This window comes from Rhyacophila brunnea, unplaced genomic scaffold (genome assembly GCF_057557595.1).
Source record: "Rhyacophila brunnea isolate RB1 unplaced genomic scaffold, BYU_Rbru_1.0 scaffold_62, whole genome shotgun sequence".
Lineage (NCBI taxonomy): Eukaryota > Metazoa > Arthropoda > Insecta > Trichoptera > Rhyacophilidae > Rhyacophila > Rhyacophila brunnea.
Genome location: NW_028233299.1, coordinates 2,073,656 through 2,081,074, shown reverse-complemented (window position 1 = coordinate 2,081,074; position 7,419 = coordinate 2,073,656).

Below are 7,419 nucleotides of genomic sequence, written 5' to 3'. Positions count from 1 at the left end.
AGGTATATGTTGAGGCATTGAATCTATAAAAGATGTATGAATGAAAAATATTTAACCATGATAAAATGCATATGCAGATAGGTAAAAGGAGAATAAAAAGCTGTTAAAATCTTATTTTTTAAAAAAACTGTACACCATAAGAGATATTCAAAGATCAAGTATTTTTTGCCAATAGAAATACGTAAAATGTCGTAAAAAGATAAAAATATGTTTTACCTTAAAAAACGTAACTAAAAAAATATATCGGAGATTTATTATTTTGGGGCATGAAAAACAAAAGACATTAGATATTCAAGAAGGATTGTTTTTGAGCTTTCTAACTAATATTTTTAGAGTCTATTTTTGGTACATGTGTGCAACAAAGCTTTAGGAATTTCTTTGGGTAAGTTTATAAAATATATGTTTCTAGTTTTTTCTTCGGTAGGTATATCATACGAATGTTTAATAAATTTCAATTGTATTATAAAAAACCCAAATGATATACGTCATATTTATAATATCGAAAGTAATTATTCACCCACATTCAGCAATAAATTCAACGTGATAGACCCTTGCCCACTGTAAGCTTTTCTCTCATAAAAAACATGTTTATTTGAACTTATATTTTACAAATCTTTCTTTGCCATTTTTATTTACAATTGCCTTCAAATATTTTATAAGATATCTATTCAGCTTTTTCTATATTTTGCTTTGAATACTATAAATTTCTCACACATTAATATTGCTTATATAATTAATCCGGATATAAGACTGTGCAATTGAATCTAAAACACAGATGGGTTGTAGAACAAAAATATATGATTCTAAAAGGCGATACATGGGATAAATTTTCCCCTTTATCCGACCCTAGGAATCTCAAAGATTTCAAAGAAATTTAAAAGTACGAAATATATTTTGGTTTTTATGCAATAGTGAGATTGAATTTTATGCCTGGTGACAATTATCTAATTGCTGATTTTCGTAATTCGTTTTTATAAATAAAAATCAATGAATTTTTGTTATAAGGATAAATAAGATAGTATACATTTATATTATAAGTACTAAAAATAAAAATAACTCAAACTATAGATTCAATCTGATGTTATTCATTAAAATTTAATATTTTACATTTTTTATATTATAAATATAAATTAAAACATAATACATGAAAACATTTTCCGATTTTCTTATTGTTAATTTATACTTTTTAACAATCATTCATGTAATAACTCTTTAATAATATTATTTGTCATAAATCCAATTGTTTGCATAATTAAGTATTTATCGAACATGATTTTTACAGAAGGGTAAACTGTATCAAAAGGGTACCAGAAGGAACTCGAAGTCACGAATCTAATCGAGGTACATCTAAACTTTGGAATGGAGAAAACTCGCGAATCAATGGGTCTTAAAAAGGGGTTATTATTTGAAGATGAGTTCGGAGAGGATAAGATAGTCGAACATATAAAAACACTGCGCATCCGGTAAATAAAGCAAATCTTGCTCGAGAACAAAAACTAAAATCATAGTCAGAAATTAAGCCCATAAAGTAATAGTATTACTAGACTAAATGTGGTTTAATTGCTCTATATAGCCATTTAAAGATATGATTTTGCCGAAAAATAGTAAAAAAAAAAGACAAAACTTTTTATGATTTAGTCAATAAAATTACTAAAATAAATATCATCGGCCTGCTCTATAGGGCCATCTAAAGTTTGATTTTAATAAAAAAAATTTAAAATTAGAAGATAAAACTTACTTATAATTAGTATAGATTATTTAACGCCAAAAAATATGACAGTCCTAGTCTTAGACCTATCAAAAATTTACTATCTATAAAAAAAACAACAAAAATATTTTTTAAAAATTATTTGTGCGATTTTTTATATTTAAATGCGATGTCTGGTGAATATACTATGTTATATTCCATTTCTTCATCTTATTTAATATTTTTAGTTTTATATAAATATATATTATTTCTAAATAACATTATCACATAGTTATAATATTAGACATGTGGTTTCACGATATTATAAAATTTATCAGAAAGAACTGGATGTCAAGAACCTGATAGAGATATATATAAAAACTTGGGATCATCAGAAAAACCTTCAAATTAATAGGCCTTGAAAGATGGTGAGATATTGAAGTAGAACACAGAGAGGAGACGATAACCAAAAGTATACATGCACTGAGCCAGCTGGGAATCAAGCAAGTTTTGCTCGAGAACAAAAACTAAAATTATAACAATAAATTAAGACCATAAGTAGAAAATTTTATGTCTAAATCACAACTATATTCACTCAATAAGCTTATTTTCATAAAATATAATTGCTTTATATCACTGCATTATGTTTATTATATCCTTTTCGCTTTATTTATTATAACAGCAGATTCTTTGCCATGGCTGTATTGCCATATAGTACTGAAAATACGAAATTATTCTTATAAAACACCTGTGATAATAAAATAATCATTATAATAAACATGTTGCAGCGTCTATTATAGGTTTTTCTTTGTTTTTTGCATGGCTTTTTTCCTGCAAATAGTACAAGAAAGCACTAACAACTCAAGTATTTGATTTTTCGCACGTTGTGTCTGTAATAGTATAACTTGATTTAGAATATTAGGATTTATATCGTATAGATATTCTTTTCTTTAATACCCTTCTTTTTATAAATCTTAACTTTGAGCAGTAAACTCATCAAATTCAAAGACATATAATTTTAAGGACATGTTTAGCACATATTGAGGGTACTCTTAAGGGGATACAAAGAACGCACACAGTAATTAGAAGTAAATCAAAGTTTATATAAACACTTTCTGGAAATAAAATTTAAGAAATATCGGCCTTTCTTTGTGCCTTTTAAAGTAGCCGATGATTAAATATTTCTTTGTAAACAGCCACAAAAAAATTATTTAGCTTAATTTTAACCGCTTTGATTTATTCAATTTGATTCTGTGACCATTAAAGCATAAAAATAAACATTCAGTTATATATAAAAACATATTTTTCATGTCAATAAGTTTTAAAATTAGATTTTTGTTCATTTACTATATAGAACAAAAAAAGATTTGATTTACAATAATTATATGTTTCTTTTGAATATTGCTTACTGGATTAGTTCATAGTCTCCCTCCAGACGCACTAAAATTATATATTTTATACGACACCCCCCCCCCCACTTGACATTTTGTTGTTCGTGCATTCTCTTTTTACGTGTGCCTTATTAAACACATAAGTTTTGCATTTCTTCTCTAATATATGAGATCTGATATGTAGAACGCGATTAGTTTGTAACCTTCCGATCAATTCGCTGTAAATTTTATCGATAGAGTGGGGTCGAAAATCAGAGCTGCTTCCCCAATTTTTATGTTCAATGTGATTCTTTGCTTTTATTTTATGATTTCTCTTTTGTATTTTTAAAAGTTTGGATACTTTTTAATTGTTAATTCGACCATGAAATACGTTTCCTTTTTTTGTCGGTTCTACTGATATTAGTTTTTTCTATATTTAAGAATATATGGTGATATATTATAATAGTCCTGCGAAATTATATATTGTATGCACTTGTTGCTCTTTCCAAGGACTTTCTTAAACTTTTCTTGCCAAAGTTTTCCCTTTTTCTTAGGATTCGTATGAGCGTTGGCGTGCTCTTTATGCCGCACATACTGTCTCGTGATTTCTCGGTGATATGAATTCACGAAATTTCATGCTTATTAACCAATTCTTGCATTTAACTATTCTTGAATCGCAGTAAATATCTATAAGGTTCTATCAGGCATTCCGTTCTTCTCTAGAATCAATTCCCTTGTGGCTTTTTTTATCTTTCACTCTTATCTGTAATTCTTCTGGGTTTCATCTATTTGGTAAAGTGATATATAGAGATAAATATACCAGAGTTGCTTGTGCTTCCAAAGATTCTACCAATGTAATCGATCTCCCATAATTTATGTGGGTATCTAGGTTTGATTAATCTGTTTTTTTGCGTTTCTTCAAATATCCCGGGTTTATCACGCATTTCAAATGTTTCTTAAAAAACTTACGACATCCTTGTGTATGACACTTCAATTATTTTCTTTTGTGTTTCTTCTCTAATCCCTGGCTTTACTGCGTATTTAGAATTTTTCTGCAAAACTTTCGACATCCTTGTGTTTGTTACTTCAATTTTTGTATTTTTCTTGGTACAAATAGATAATATTTACTGACCTATGTCCCAATAAATTATATCTATGCCTTATGATTTGCTCCTTTTCAGATTTTTAGTTCAAATTATCTAGCGAGGTTTATTTTTTCTTCCTTGCTTGATATACGTAAGAAATTCGCTATATTCGACTCGCATTTTATATAGATCGGTGTGTATGTATATACGTGGTGTCTATTTGCGGTTCTATATATTCTACTATTAGTATTTGAGGCAATTTTAATATATTGTAGTGCTTTATGATATGTTTTTAGTAAAAGATATAATCCTCAAAAATAGTAAAAAATTTATAAAATTATTTAATCTAAGGGCAATAACTTGATTATCTGTTAAAGAATCGGCTTTCTGCGCTTCGATAAACTTTTTACTGTAGCATAAGAATTTTCTTTATTTAGCTTGGGTATCAAATTGTGATAGCACGGCGCCCATGGTTACATCAGAAGCATTAGTTGTAAACAAAAATAGTCTTTTATATTCGTGGTTGAGCTCTTACTTTAATGTCGCTATCTCTTTCTTTAGTTCCCCTTACCCCGTCTATGCCTCTTTTAAACTACCTATTTTCTTCGGACTCTTCATATCACTGCCTTTGAGTAAATCTGTCAGAACATATGCTAGTCGCGTAGCATTTTACAAATTCACTGCAGAAGTTCAATAAGTCTAAGAATGAACGTAGCTCTCTCTGTGTTTTGGGTGTATAAAACATCATTATTTCCATGGTTTTTTTTTCTGGCTTAATTATTTTATATGCAATACTATTTTCTAAAAACCCCTTCTGTTTTTAAGAACTTGCTTTCTGTTGGTTGAAAATAAGTCCAAAGATTTTTTGTTCTTCCAAGGCTAAATTCTAGATGTTTCTTGTGCTCTTAGGCGTTTTCCGCGAATACTATAATATCGCCCAGATATGGAATCACGATTATCGAGTTTTCCTTTTATTTACAGCATTCATAATCGATTCATATGTCCAGGTCGTTGCATAGCCTCAAAAAGTATTCTCGTAGACTCCAAAGGTTTTCATTTATAGTTAAAACCTGTTTTCTATTGTTTTTCACATTTAAAGCGATTTGGTGATATCCCGTCCATTTTAGAACAGATCGTTGCCTCTGCTATCTTAAGAATTATTTTATCGATTCTATGCAGCTGATACGTATTTTTATAGGATATTTCATTCCGAGCATTATTATCCACTCAAAAACGAATTTTTAATTCTCATTGGTACGAAAACCAGGCTAGATTGCCAAGGTGTTTTCTATGTTAGGTAAAACGCTTTTTTTTAATTTTTCGATTTCCGCATCTAGTTTATTTTCAGATGAATTAAAACTCTGCGGTTTCTTCGGCGGATTGATGCTTGTATTCAATTATAAATTACAGCAATCAAACGTAAATAATTTATTGGGGAAAGTCTCAGCTGTTTATATGCCTTTGATCTATTCTTAAATTACTGTTTCTGACTCAAAAGATTTTTATCATTATAATATGCTAAAAAATAACTGATTTGCCATTATTTTGTCTGTTTTGATTTACATTATAACTAGTAATCCTCAATTCTGATTTTCTATGTTTTTTGGTGACCCAGTAGTGTATATTTCATTCTTGCTACTGCTATAAAAGCTTCTTTTTTTGTATCTAATGATCGAGTAAAATTTAGACTGGGTTTTCTATTCTTCCTCTGATTTTTATTTTTGTATTTTTTGCTGCTTTTGCTTTCTGGTTAGTTTTAAGTAATTTAACTTTTTTAAAATATATTTCCTGGTATTGGTGCAATATCTGCTCCTGTATCAAGCCGTACTCGTAATTTTTGATTATTGATATATAAATTGTATGAACGGGTTTTTATTTGTATTTTTATAATTAGAATTTTTGCGAATAAATCATAATATATTTCATCTGGTTCATTATTTTCTGTATATGCCTTTTTGTTTCTTTCAGATTTTTTGGCACCAAACATTCATTTGTCTGTACGATTTTTATCTAAGTTTTATACTGTATTTATCCTTACTTCTTGTTTTGTGATATCCTTTTTTTTGTAATTTTTCCTTCTTTCGTACATGTAACCAATTCCTATGATTTTATAGCATTTTATTTGTATTATATTGCCAAACTCTGTTCTCAGCATACATTTGTCTCTTTCATATGCAATTCGATTTACTTATTCTGTAGACTTGCTACACTCGAAGAACTTATGAGTGTTACCAGCCATACTTCACAGTAGAAATTCTGATTTCCGGCGAGGATCTCTGATGATCCCTCCAACTAAAGCCTAAAGTTGCAAATAATTATATCAATAGATAGCCTGCTAGCACATCATCTCGAAGAACTCCTACGACGGCCTTAGGATGTCATTTAAGAGTAATTATTGGGCTGTTTCGGAGATCTAAATTTTACTAAGGAAGCGTGCACCTAGTCACATGGGATTCTATTATGGTTAGTTACTGTATCTTGCTTATTCAAGGGCTGGTTAATGAGTTCGATGCAGACTATTCACCTACAAACACTTTCATTTGGGCCATATAATGGCAGCATGGATTTAGTATTGTATCTCTTTGCTGTGTCACTTCTTGTGGTTTACTACTTCTCCAATATTGGTGGTCTTGATGTGTTTTCAGCTGCTGTCGACATGTCGTTCCGGTACTTTTTATAAGATTGATCCATAGTTTCTTTCCGGTGCACTTAAATTGTATATGACAACATAATAATAAAACCCATTAATATTTAAGATTCATATTTTAAGAGATAAATTTTTTATTGGCATTAAATTTTACACTGTATCATAAGGATATTTATTTAAAATATCGCATCATCGAAAAATTTTGTTCCATGTGGGTTCATAGTGTGTTTGGTGAATATTTGATTTGATAAATATTGTAAATCGCATTCTGAACATATTCGATTTATAATAAAAACAAAATCAATAAAATATTATTTATTAGGATTAACACCATAAACTATCGATTCCCTTTATATCTTTACATAAGCAAATTCAATCAATATTCAATTTGTTAGGTTATACCATGGGTTCATTCGCTAGAGTTTATTGACTTATGACTAAGATCTAAAATGTTATATCTTTTGCACATGTTTGAACCCTAATTGGTTGAATGTGATTATTTTTTTTTATTAACTATTGCAATAAAATATTTAAATTATCTGTGTAATCCAAAATATCTTCTTTAAACTTTAATTATATTCCAATGTCTTTAGGAATCGATATATTTATGTTTTAGCCTCTTTATTGATT